The sequence below is a fragment of the Botryllus schlosseri genome, chromosome 14 (genome assembly GCF_051294905.1).
Source record: "Botryllus schlosseri isolate E-star chromosome 14, Bs_hap1, whole genome shotgun sequence".
Taxonomy (NCBI): domain Eukaryota; kingdom Metazoa; phylum Chordata; class Ascidiacea; order Stolidobranchia; family Styelidae; genus Botryllus; species Botryllus schlosseri.
In genome coordinates this window covers 20,591,185-20,604,962 of record NC_137249.1, presented here as the reverse complement: position 1 = coordinate 20,604,962, position 13,778 = coordinate 20,591,185, and the positions used below count along the sequence as shown (strand labels likewise).

The window sequence follows — 13,778 nt, the reverse complement described above, 5'->3', positions numbered from 1 at the left end:
AATAGCCAGGGAAAAGTTATTGCGTGCAATCGATGTAACTTTCAGAGTTAGACACTCTGATACCGGAATTGTAGTTCTAGGCCTTCGGGAACATAGAGAAATCTTGGTAAATTTCATACCCCCCAAAATGTCAAAGTATGCCAATATCTCTCTAAGTACAATAGCCAGGGAAAAGTTATTGCGTGCAATCGATGTAACTTTCAGAGTTAGACACTCTGATGCCGGAATTGTAGTTCTAGGCCTTTGGGAACATTGAGAAATCTTGGTAAATTTTATACCCCCAAAAATGTCAAAGTATGCCAATATCTCTCTAAGTACAATAGCCAGGGAAAAGTTATTGCGTGCAATCGATGTAACTTTCAGAGTTAGACACTCTGATACCGGAATTGTAGTTCTAGGCCTTCGGGAACATAGAGAAATCTTGGTAAATTTCATACCCCCCAAAATGTCAAAGTATGCCAATACCTCTCTAAGTACAATAGCCAGGGAAAAGTTATTGCGTGCAATCGATGTAACTTTCAGAGTTAGACACTCTGATACCGGAATTGTAGTTCTAGGCCTTCGGGAACATAGAGAAATCTTGGTAAATTTCATACCCCCCAAAATGTCAAAGTATGCCAATATCTCTCTAAGTACAATAGCCAGGGAAAATTATTGCGTGCAATCGATATAACTTTCCGAGTTAGACACTCCGATACCGGAAATGTAGTTCTAGGCCTTCGGAAACATAGGTAAATCTTGGTAAATTTCAGACCCCCCAAAATGTCAAAGTATGCCAATATCTCTCTAAGTACAATAGCCAGGGAAAAGTTATTGCGTGCAATCGATGTAACTTTCAGAGTTAGACACTCTGATACCGGAATTGTAGTTCTAGGCCTTCGGGAACATAGAGAAATCTTGGTAAATTTCATACCCCCCAAAATGTCAAAGTATGCCAATATCTCTCTAAGTACAATAGCCAGGGAAAAGTTATTGCGTGCAATCGATGTAACTTTCAGAGTTAGACACTCTGATACCGGAATTGTAGTTCTAGGCCTTCGGGAACATAGAGAAATCTTGGTAAATTTCATACCCCCCAAAATGTCAAAGTATGCCAATATCTCTCTAAGTACAATAGCCATGGAAAAGTTATTGCGTGCAATCGATGTAACTTTCAGAGTTAGACACTCTGATAACGGAATTGTAGTTCTAGGCCTTCGGGAACATAGAGAAATCTTGGTAAATTTCATACCCCCCAAAATGTCAAAGTAAGCCAATATCCCTCTAAGTACAATAGCCAGGGAAAATTATTGCGTGCAATCGATGTAACTTTCCGAGTTAGACACTCCGATACCGGAATTGTAGTTCTAGGCCTTCGGAAACATAGGTAAATCTTGGTAAATTTCAGACCCCCCAAAATGTCAAAGTATGCCAATATCTCTCTAAGTACAATAGCCAGGGAAAAGTTATTGCGTGCAATCGATGTAACTTTCGGAGTTAGACACTCTGATACCGGAATTGTAGTTCTAGGCCTTCGGGAACATAGAGAAATCTTGGTAAATTTCATACCCCCCAAAATGTCAAAGTATGCCAATATCTCTCTAAGTACAATAGCCAGGGAAAAGTTATTGCGTGCAATCGATGTAACTTTCAGAGTTAGACACTCTGATGCCGGAATTGTAGTTCTAGGCCTTTGGGAACATTGAGAAATCTTGGTAAATTTTATACCCCCAAAAATGTCAAAGTATGCCAATATCTCTCTAAGTACAATAGCCAGGGAAAAGGTATTGCGTGCAATCGATGTAACTTTCAGAGTTAGACACTCTGATACCGGAATTGTAGTTCTAGGCCTTCGGGAACATAGAGAAATCTTGGTAAATTTCATACCCCCCAAAATGTCAAAGTATGCCAATACCTCTCTAAGTACAATAGCCAGGGAAAAGTTATTGCGTGCAATCGATGTAACTTTCAGAGTTAGACACTCTGATACCGGAATTGTAGTTCTAGGCCTTCGGGAACATAGAGAAATCTTGGTAAATTTCATACCCCCCAAAATGTCAAAGTATGCCAATATCTCTCTAAGTACAATAGCCAGGGAAAATTATTGCGTGCAATCGATATAACTTTCCGAGTTAGACACTCCGATACCGGAATTGTAGTTCTAGGCCTTCGGAAACATAGGTAAATCTTGGTAAATTTCAGACCCCCCAAAATGTCAAAGTATGCCAATATCTCTCTAAGTACAATAGCCAGGGAAAAGTTATTGCGTGCAATCGATGTAACTTTCAGAGTTAGACACTCTGATACCGGAATTGTAGTTCTAGGCCTTCGGGAACATAGAGAAATCTTGGTAAATTTCATACCCCCCAAAATGTCAAAGTATGCCAATATCTCTCTAAGTACAATAGCCAGGGAAAAGTTATTGCGTGCAATCGATGTAACTTTCAGAGTTAGACACTCTGATACCGGAATTGTAGTTCTAGGCCTTCGGGAACATAGAGAAATCTTGGTAAATTTCATACCCCCCAAAATGTCAAAGTATGCCAATATCTCTCTAAGTACAATAGCCAGGGAAAAGTTATTGCGTGCAATCGATGTAACTTTCAGAGTTAGACACTCTGATGCCGGAATTGTAGTTCTAGGCCTTTGGGAACATTGAGAAATCTTGGTAAATTTTATCCCCCCCAAAATGTCAAAGTATGCCAATATCTCTCTAAGTACAATAGCCAGGGAAAAGTTATTGCGTGCAATCGATGTAACTTTCAGAGTTAGACACTCTGATACCGGAATTGTAGTTCTAGGCCTTCGGGAACATAGAGAAATCTTGGTAAATTTCATACCCCCCAAAATGTCAAAGTATGCCAATATCTCTCTAAGTACAATAGCCAGGGAAAAGTTATTGCGTGCAATCGATGTAACTTTCAGAGTTAGACACTCTGATGCCGGAATTGTAGTTCTAGGCCTTTGGGAACATTGAGAAATCTTGGTAAATTTTATACCCCCAAAAATGTCAAAGTATGCCAATATCTCTCTAAGTACAATAGCCAGGGAAAAGTTATTGCGTGCAATCGATGTAACTTTCAGAGTTAGACACTCTGATACCGGAATTGTAGTTCTAGGCCTTCGGGAACATAGAGAAATCTTGGTAAATTTCATACCCCCCAAAATGTCAAAGTATGCCAATATCTCTCTAAGTACAATAGCCAGGGAAAAGTTATTGCGTGCAATCGATGTAACTTTCAGAGTTAGACACTCTGATACCGGAATTGTAGTTCTAGGCCTTCGGGAACATAGAGAAATCTTGGTAAATTTCATACCCCCCAAAATGTCAAAGTATGCCAATATCTCTCTAAGTACAATAGCCAGGGAAAAGTTATTGCGTGCAATCGATGTAACTTTCAGAGTTAGACACTCTGATGCCGGAATTGTAGTTCTAGGCCTTTGGGAACATTGATAAATCTTGGTAAATTTCATACCCCCCAAAATGTCAAAGTATGCCAATATCTCTCTAAGTACAATAGCCAGGGAAAACTTATTGCGTGCAATCGATGTAACTTTCCGAGTTAGACACTCTGATATCGGAATTATAGTTCTAGGCCTTCGGGAACAGAGAGAAATCTTGGTAAATTTCATACCCCCCAAAATGTCAAAGTATGCCAATATCTCTCTAAGTACAATAGCCAGGGAAAAGTTATTGCTTGCAATCGATGTAACTTTCAGAGTTAGACACTCTGATAACGGAATTGTAGTTCTAGGCCTTCGGGAACATAGAGAAATCTTGGTAAATTTCATACCCCCCAAAATGTCAAAGTATGCCAATATCTCTCTAAGTACAATAGCCAGGGAAAAGTTATTGCGTGCAATCGATGTAACTTTCCGAGTTAGACACTCCGATACCGGAATTGTAGTTCTAGGCCTTCGGGAACATAGAGAAATCTTGGTAAATTTCATACCCCCCAAAATGTCAAAGTATGCCAATATCTCTCTAAGTACAATAGCCAGGGAAAAGTTATTGCGTGCAATCGATGTAACTTTCAGAGTTAGACACTCTGATACTGGAATTGTAGTTCTAGGCCTTCGGGAACATAGAGAAATCTTGGTAAATTTCATACCCCCCAAAATGTCAAAGTATGCCAATATCTCTCTAAGTACGATAGCCAGGGAAAAGTTATTGCGTGCAATCGATGTAACTTTCAGAGTTAGACACTCTGATACCGGAATTGTAGTTCTAGGCCTTCGGGAACATAGAGAAATCTTGGTAAATTTCATACCCCCCAAAATGTCAAAGTATGCCAATATCTCTCTAAGTACAATAGCCAGGGAAAAGTTATTGCGTGCAATCGATGTAACTTTCAGAGTTAGACACTCTGATACCGGAATTGTAGTTCTAGGCCTTCGGGAACATAGAGAAATCTTGGTAAATTTCATACCCCCCAGAATGTCAAAGTATGCCAATATCTCTCTAAGTACAATAGCCAGGGAAAAGTTATTGCGTGCAATCGATGTAACTTTCAGAGTTAGACACTCTGATACCGGAATTGTAGTTCTAGGCCTTCGGGAACATAGAGAAATCTTGGTAAATTTCATACCCCCCAAAATGTCAAAGTATGCCAATATCTCTCTAAGTACAATAGCCAGGGAAAAGTTATTGCGTGCAATCGATGTAACTTTCAGAGTTAGACACTCTGATACCGGAATTGTAGTTCTAGGCCTTCGGGAACATAGAGAAATCTTGGTAAATTTCATACCCCCAAAATGTCAAAGTATGCCAATATCTCTCTAAGTACAATAGCCAGGGAAAAGTTATTGCGTGCAATCGATGTAACTTTCAGAGTTAGACACTCTGATATCGGAATTGTAGTTCTAGGCCTTCGGGAACAGAGAGAAATCTTGGTAAATTTCATACCCCCCAAAATGTCAAAGTATGCCAATATCTCTCTAAGTACAATAGCCAGGGAAAAGTTATTGCGTGCAATCGATGTAACTTTCAGAGTTAGACACTCTGATACCGGAATTGTAGTTCTAGGCCTTCGGGAACATAGAGAAATCTTGGTAAATTTCATACCCCCCAAAATGTCAAAGTATGCCAATATCTCTCTAAGTACAATAGCCAGGGAAAAGTTATTGCGTGCAGTCGATGTAACTTTCAGAGTTAGACACTCTGATACCGGAATTGTAGTTCTAGGCATTCGGGAACATAGAGAAATCTTGGTAAATTTCATACCCCCCAAAATGTCAAAGTATGCCAATATCTCTTTAAGTACAATAGCCATGCAGGGAAAAGTTATTGCGTGCAATCGATGTAACTTTCAGAGTTAGACACTCTGATACCGGAATTGTAGTTCTAGACCTTCGGGAACAGAGAGAAATCGTGGTAAATTTCATACCCCCCAAAATGTCAAAGTATGCCAATATTTCTCTAAGTACAATAGCCAGGGAACAGTTTTTGCGTGCAATCGATGTAACTTTCAGAGTTAGACACTCTGATACCGGAACTGTAGTTCTAGGCCTGCGGGAACAGAGAGAAATCTTGGTAAATTTCATACCCCCCAAAATGTCAATGTATGCCAATATCTCTCTAAGTACAATAGTCAGGGAAAAGTTATTGCGTGCAATCGATGTAACTTTCAGAGTTAGACACTCTGATACCGGAATTGTAGTTCTAGGCCTTCGGGAACATAGAGAAATCTTTATAACTTTCATACCCCCCAAAATGCCAAAGTATGCCGTACAATAGCCAGGGAAAAGTATTTGCGTGCAATCGATGTAACTTTCAGAGTTAGACACTCCGAAACCGGAATTGTAGTTCTAGGCCTTCGGGAATATAGATAAATCTTGGTAAATTTCAGACCCCCCAAAATGTCAAAGTATGCCAATATCTCTCTAAGTACAATAGCCAGGGAAAAGTTATTGCGTGCAATCGATGTAACTTTCCGAGTTAGACACTCTGATATCGGAATTATAGTTCTAGGCCTTCGGGAACAGAGAGAAATCTTGGTAAATTTCATACCCCCCAAAATGTCAAAGTATGCCAATATCTCTCTAAGTACAATAGCCAGGGAAAAGTTATTGCGTGCAATCGATGTAACTTTCAGAGTTAGGCCCTTTTCATACCGGATTTACGAAACTCTTTCGGGAACAAGTTCCGAAACAGGCGATGTTCACATAGAGAAAAAATTACCGAAACAGTTCCGGGAAAAGAGCGCGTTCATACCTATTTAGAGTTACCGCGAACTTATGTTCACACAGGTCGTTTTTTCGGTAAATTCGCGGGAAATTATGGCCAGTATGAACGCGATTCTCCGTAAGTGTTGATAGTTACGAAACCATGTCTGTGGGGTGTTCCAGTTGTAATATGCTTGTGGAAAACGATGTGGGAGAGGCATATTCGTGAGATGCGGAGAAGTTGGCTCCAACTTTTAGCTATGGGATGTTGCGGATATGCCTTCTCGATGTGTATGGGGCTCTATACTCAATATACCTGTATCAGTAATAGAGCCCGAGCATGTTCCTGGCTTGTATATTTTCAACCGAAGCTGAGAGCAGAAACTGAAAGCCAGCAAAGAGGATAAAGTCCTGGAATGAAAAGAACCACTGATCACATCTGCGTACGACAAAGTCAGTTTATCTTTGTGATTGCTTGTATAATGATTTGGGTAAATCTAATCTTATGTACACTGTACAGAGAAACCAGGGAATTCTAGAAATCCGTGAAAGAAACATTTGGTATACTCTGCGACGAGCTTCGAGACTATAACGAAAAGCAGCCAGCAAATTATACGAACTCAATTTCTCTTGATTGCTGAGTAGCTGTCGCTCTTTGGAGGCTAGCCAATGAAGCCAATCGTTTATAGATCCAGGTAAACATCAGATGTATTTTAAGAAGGCAACTGTCACAAGTTGATTTTAATAAAAATAATTGCTGGTGCCTAGCAGGGCTAGCCACAATGATTCGAGTACTCGAATCTGAATCGAGTATTAACTTTAATGATTCGAGTCGAGTAGTAAAATACTTTTTTCGAGTACTGAAATTATACTGAAAGTTGATTTACTAACGAGAATTATACCGTAGTTTTGATACTATTTTCTACTGAGGAAGCCTTGATTGGCCGTGTCGCAACATACGAGATATAGTACAAAGCTATGAACATTGCTGGAAATAAAACATTTCCGAAGTCATGACCATCCCATAACACTATCAAGCAGTGCAATGAAAACGGTATGGTCGAAAAAACACCAAAATATCTTTAATGTGACGGACAATAGGCGTTATGTTCTTTGTGGTGGCATAAAAGGTAGCCTACACATTTGGATTTTGGCATAGTACATTGTGTTGTGATGTCATCATGATGATACTTGACTCGAAGCGTAATAAGTGATTCAGAATCGAATCACTCAGGTACTCGATTTTGCCCAGCCCTAGTGCATAGTAATATTTCTATATTTGTCATGGCGGAATGTCAGCCAGTTTTTGCGTAGCATACCACTACAAAAAGGTCAGACAAATTTGGTCATGAATCATTATGTTCGAAAAAGAAGTCTGGAAGACCAATTGTTCTTGCCAAGTAGGCTACTTTCTGTCTCAGAAATAAAACCCAAATTGATGGAAAATAGACTTCTGGAAACTGAGCAGTCAACACAATGACTTGGACTCGGACTCGAGTCATAAAACCATGACTCGAACTCGAGGCTCTGCTCGATGAGTTGGACTCGGTGGTGAATTGAAAATGACTCGACTTGAATCTAGTCAAAACTTTTAAAGTGGGATCGACTTGTGACTTGGTTACGACCCTGCTTACTTATTAAGACTGAAATTGCTGAAAATGAGACCAAATTTGTATATTTTTTGTAGTGTAGTCAGGCATGTACATCAACCTACTCATTTAGTTAAGTAGTTCTAGTTGTGGATTTGAAAAAGTGAATAGTTTCTGGTTCTAGTTGCGGATATATGAAAGTGAGTAGTTCTAGTTCTAATGGCAGATTTTGAAAAGTTGATAGTTATAGTTCAGGGCCGGCCAACCCGAACCCGTGGCCCTGCGAGTTAATTTCCGAAATTAGTAGTATTATCAAAAATGGATTGCACAGACTGTGAACTTGCAAAGCCAATCAAAAATTTGATTAGTCTGGCCGCAACACTTGAGATGTGATGACTGAAATATCAGTTCCGACGCATTGGTAGATCTTCGTACACTGCAATAAAGCAGAATACTTTGCGATAGATTTATCAAAAGTAAAAATTTTCTACACGCTTATAGCGCAACATCTTGTCCCTTGATTTCTTGCTTTTAATATTTGTGAAAATGAAAGAACGCCTAATGTATCAGATTGAGACTAACTATATATATTCGCGACCTCCAGTTTGCGCTCGCAGAAAGACCGTCGACTATGAAACCTAGGCACAAAATGATTGTCGCATGTTGGACGAAGCTTTCGATATGTCCAGGTGCCGAATAGTCCAGTCCTTACAAACTGAGCCCAGCGATATACAGCAGGCTTGCAATATAGTCAAGTGACAATATTATTAATTTATCAACTTCGAAATTTTTTCGCGTTCTGCGCCGCTAGTGGCCCGCAGAATAGTCTGTCAATCGAATGTGGCGATTTGACTGAAAAGGTTGGCCACCCCTGTTCTAGTTAAAGTTGCGCATTTTGAAATTCCTGTACTTTGTACAAGTCTGAGTGTTGTGGGTGGATAAAAAATTACCACAGCAACATTTGTACCAAACATGCATTTGCTGCATTCAAGTTTTTCAGGATGACTTCATGATTGGGAGCCAGAGGGTTCCCGTACTAGTCTACATAACTGATGACGCAGCCTATCCCTTTCAGCCCCGGCTCATGAAGCCCGAGCATAAACTAAAGCTAATTTCAAATATGTAATATAAATTTCCTTTCTGCTGCCCTTAAAATTCACAATTGCTTTTTCAGAAACTTAGCGAAGCACACATGAAGGTTAGAAGATTTTGGTCGACTGAAGGCGCGGTGTTCGGCTTTATTCAGAAACTGCAATCCGCCAAGGCCAGAATGATACAGCGGATGGTATACGCAATGAAGACAAGACCTGGTGGTGATCCAAGTATCGCTGGCTCAGACGTCGGAAATGCCCTGTGTGACTTTCTCAATAAACAATGCTCTTGCTTAACCAGATGTGTTTGTGCTGTTTCATTTTATTCATGAGAGAAACTATAACTTAATGCACACTTGCACAGTTCCACCTTTTTCATCAGTATTCTCCATCTAGACCTGCGAAAAGATCAGATTAAATTACACTTGCCTAACATTGCTAAATGAATGACTTGCTTGTAACAAGAAAATGAAGGCATAGGTGAAAACCAAATTATGGCTTGGATGATGGTAATATGGTTTACCAGTTAGTACAATTTCAATTTTGATTAGTGATTCAGAGATAAGGACATCACTCTCTGCCGTGCTGCCACTATCAAAGCAGATGTTACTAAATCCCCTTTTCAGTAGGCGTATATGACGGTGACTAACCTACGCAAAGCATATCCGTGGTTAGAAACTTGCCTTTGATGTAACAAATTAGTGTTGAAGTCCTAAAGTTTTCAGGCAACTCACCCAATGCTGCATCATTTGGAGATGGTGTTCTACCTTCTTAGCCGTGCTCTGTTTCTGCTACCACAGAAAAAAAGAAGCTGGCTAGTAGTCAGCGACTACATATTGTGAGCATGCAGAATATAAATCCAAGAATAATGCATTTCCAACACCATTACACAAACAGATCAAAATGCTGCAGGTAGCTGACCTCGAAACACAAGCACCCTGAATGAACAGCGCGTTACCGAAACTAAAAGTTTGATTGACAGCGTTCCGGGAACCCAGCTGCGCCTTTCGTGTTCATACTCAGTCGGTCCCGTAAAAATCTCCGAAAATAAGCGCGTTCACACCGCCCCGTAAAACCAGTGTTATGTTCACATAGAGGGGTTCCGGTAAACATTTTCGGGAAATGTTATTCCCGGAACCCCGGTATGAAAAGGGCCTTAGACACTCTGATAACGGAATTGTAGTTCTAGGCCTTCGGGAACATAGAGAAATCTTGGTAAATTTCATACCCCCCAAAATGTCAAAGTATGCCAATATCTCTCTAAGTACAATAGCCAGGGAAAATTATTGCGTGCAATCGATGTAACTTTCCGAGTTAGACACTCCGATACCGGAATTGTAGTTCTAGGCCTTCGGAAACATAGGTAAATCTTGGTAAATTTCAGACCCCCCAAAATGTCAAAGTATGCCAATATCTCTCTAAGTACAATAGCCAGGGAAAAGTTATTGCGTGCAATCGATGTACCTTTCAGAGTTAGACACTCTGATACCGGAATTGTAGTTCTAGGCCTTCGGGAACATAGAGAAATCTTGGTAAATTTCATACCCCCCAAAATGTCAAAGTATGCCAATATCTCTCTAAGTACAATAGCCAGGGAAAAGTTATTGCGTGCAATCGATGTAACTTTCAGAGTTAGACACTCTGATACCGGAATTGTAGTTCTAGGCCTTCGGGAACATAGAGAAATCTTGGTAAATTTCATACCCCCCAAAATGTCAAAGTATGCCAATATCTCTCTAAGTACAATAGCCAGGGAAAAGTTATTGCGTGCAATCGATGTAACTTTCAGAGTTAGACACTCTGATGCCCGAATTGTAGTTCTAGGCCTTTGGGAACATTGAGAAATCTTGGTAAATTTTATACCCCCCAAAATGTCAAAGTATGCCAATATCTCTCTAAGTACAATAGCCAGGGAAAAGTTATTGCGTGCAATCGATGTAACTTTCAGAGTTAGACACTCTGATACCGGAATTGTAGTTCTAGGCCTTCGGGAACATAGAGAAATCTTTGTAAATTTCATACCCCCCAAAATGTCAAAGTATGCCAAAATCTCTCTAAGTACAATAGCCAGATAAAAGTTATTGCGTGCAATCGATGTAACTTTCAGAGTTAGACACTCCGATACCGGAATTGTAGTTCTAGGCCTTCGGGAACATAGAGAAATCTTGGTAAATTTCATACCCCCCAAAATGTCAAAGTATGCCAATATCTCTCTAAGTACAATAGCCAGGGAAAAGTTATTGCGTGCAATCGATGTAACTTTCAGAGTTAGACACTCTGATACCGGAATTGTAGTTCTAGGCCTTCGGGAACATAGAGAAATCTTGGTAAATTTCATACCCCCAAAAATGTCAAAGTATGCCAATATCTCTCTAAGTACAATAGCCAGGGAAAAGTTATTGCGTGCAATCGATGTAACTTTCAGAGTTAGACACTCTGATACCGGAATTGTAGTTCTAGGCCTTCGGGAACATAGAGAAATCTTGGTAAATTTCATACCCCCCAAAATGTCAAAGTATGCCAATATCTCTCTAAGTACAATAGCCAGGGAAAAGTTATTGCGTGCAATCGATGTAACTTTCAGAGTTAGACACTCTGATACCGGAATTCTAGTTCTAGGCCTTCGGGAACATAGAGAAATCTTGGTAAATTTCATACCCCCCAGAATGTCAAAGTATGCCAATATCTCTCTAAGTACAATAGCCAGGGAAAAGTTATTGCGTGCAATCGATGTAACTTTCAGAGTTAGACACTCTGATACCGGAATTGTAGTTCTAGGCCTTCGGGAACATAGAGAAATCTTGGTAAATTTCATACCCCCCAAAATGTCAAAGTATGCCAATATCTCTCTAAGTACAATAGCCAGGGAAAAGTTATTGCGTGCAATCGATGTAACTTTCAGAGTTAGACACTCTGATACCGGAATTGTAGTTCTAGGCCTTCGGGAACATAGAGAAATCTTGGTAAATTTCATACCCCCCAAAATGTCAAAGTATGCCAATATCTCTCTAAGTACAATAGCCAGGGAAAAGTTATTGCGTGCAATCGATGTAACTTTCAGAGTTAGACACTCTGATATCGGAATTGTAGTTCTAGGCCTTCGGGAACAGAGAGAAATCTTGGTAAATTTCATACCCCCCAAAATGTCAAAGTATGCCAATATCTCTCTAAGTACAATAGCCAGGGAAAAGTTATTGCGTGCAATCGATGTAACTTTCAGAGTTGGACACTCTGATACCGGAATTGTAGTTCTAGGCCTTCGGGAACATAGAGAAATCTTGGTAAATTTCATACCCCCCAAAATGTCAAAGTATGCCAATATCTCTATAAGTACAATAGCCAGGGAAAAGTTATTGCGTGCAATCGATGTAACTTTCAGAGTTAGACACTCTGATACCGGAATTGTAGTTCTAGGCATTCGGGAACATAGAGAAATCTTGGTAAATTTCATACCCCCCAAAATGTCAAAGTATGCCAATATCTCTCTAAGTACAATAGCCAGGGAAAAGTTATTGCGTGCAATCGATGTAACTTTCAGAGTTAGACACTCTGATACCGGAATTGTAGTTCTAGACCTTCGGGAACAGAGAGAAATCGTGGTAAATTTCATACCCCCCAAAATGTCAAAGTATGCCAATATTTCTCTAAGTACAATAGCCAGGGAACAGTTATTGCGTGCAATCGATGTAACTTTCAGAGTTAGACACTCTGATACCGGAACTGTAGTTCTAGGCCTTCGGGAACAGAGAGAAATCTTGGTAAATTTCATACCCCCCAAAATGTCAATGTATGCCAATATCTCTCTAAGTACAATAGTCAGGGAAAAGTTATTGCTTGGAATCGATGTAACTTTCAGAGTTAGACACTCTGATACCGGAATTGTAGTTCTAGGCCTTCGGGAACATAGAGAAATCTTTATAACTTTCATACCCCCGAAAATGTCAAAGTATGCCGTACAATAGCCAGGGAAAAGTTATTGCGTGCAATCGATGTAACTTTCAGAGTTAGACACTCCGAAACCGGAATTGTAGTTCTAGGCCTTCGGGAATATAGATAAATCTTGGTAAATTTCAGACCCCCCAAAATGTCAAAGTATGCCAATATCTCTCTAAGTACAATAGCCAGGGAAAAGTTATTGCGTGCAATCGATGTAACTTTCCGAGTTAGACACTCTGATATCGGAATTATAGTTTTAGGCCTTCGGGAACAGAGAGAAATCTTGGTAAATTTCATACCCCCCAAAATGTCAAAGTATGCCAATATCTCTCTAAGTACAATAGCCAGGGAAAAGTTATTGCGTGCAATCGATGTAACTTTCAGAGTTAGACACTCTGATAACGGAATTGTAGTTCTAGGCCTTCGGGAACATAGAGAAATCTTGGTAAATTTCATACCCCCCAAAATGTCAAAGTATGCCAATATCTCTCTAAGTACAATAGCCAGGGAAAATTATTGCGTGCAATCGATGTAACTTTCCGAGTTAGACACTCCGATACCGGAATTGTAGTTCTAGGCCTTCGGAAACATAGGTAAATCTTGGTAAATTTCAGACCCCCAAAAATGTCAAAGTATGCCAATATCTCTCTAAGTACAATAGCCAGGGAAAAGTTATTGCGTGCAATCGATGTAACTTTCAGAGTTAGACACTCTGATACCGGAATTGTAGTTCTAGGCCTTCGGGAACATAGAGAAATCTTGGTAAATTTCATACCCCCCAAAATGTCAAAGTATGCCAATATCTCTCTAAGTACAATAGCCAGGGAAAAGTTATTGCGTGCAATCGATGTAACTTTCAGAGTTAGACACTCTGATACCGGAATTGTAGTTCTAGGCCTTCGGGAACATAGAGAAATCTTGGTAAATTTCATACCCCCCAAAATGTCAAAGTATGCCAATATCTCTCTAAGTACAATAGCCAGGGAAAAGTTATTGCGTGCAATCGATGTAACTTTCA

At 39.9% G+C, this 13,778-nt stretch overlaps 1 long non-coding RNA gene across 2 annotated transcripts; it reads left to right on the top strand.

The window, feature by feature from the left end:
- The first annotated feature begins 6,046 nt into the window (after positions 1 to 6,046).
- On the top strand, positions 6,047 to 9,783 carry LOC145456123 (uncharacterized). Of its 2 annotated transcripts, XR_013920506.1 has the most exons (4): positions 6,047 to 6,597; positions 6,665 to 6,839; positions 8,908 to 9,608; positions 9,644 to 9,783. It is a non-coding gene; the product is annotated as an uncharacterized LOC145456123 (long non-coding RNA). The 2 variants fall into 2 exon arrangements; XR_013920505.1 differs by having other exon boundaries at positions 6,047 to 6,839.
- The last annotated feature ends 3,995 nt before the right edge of the window (positions 9,784 to 13,778 follow it).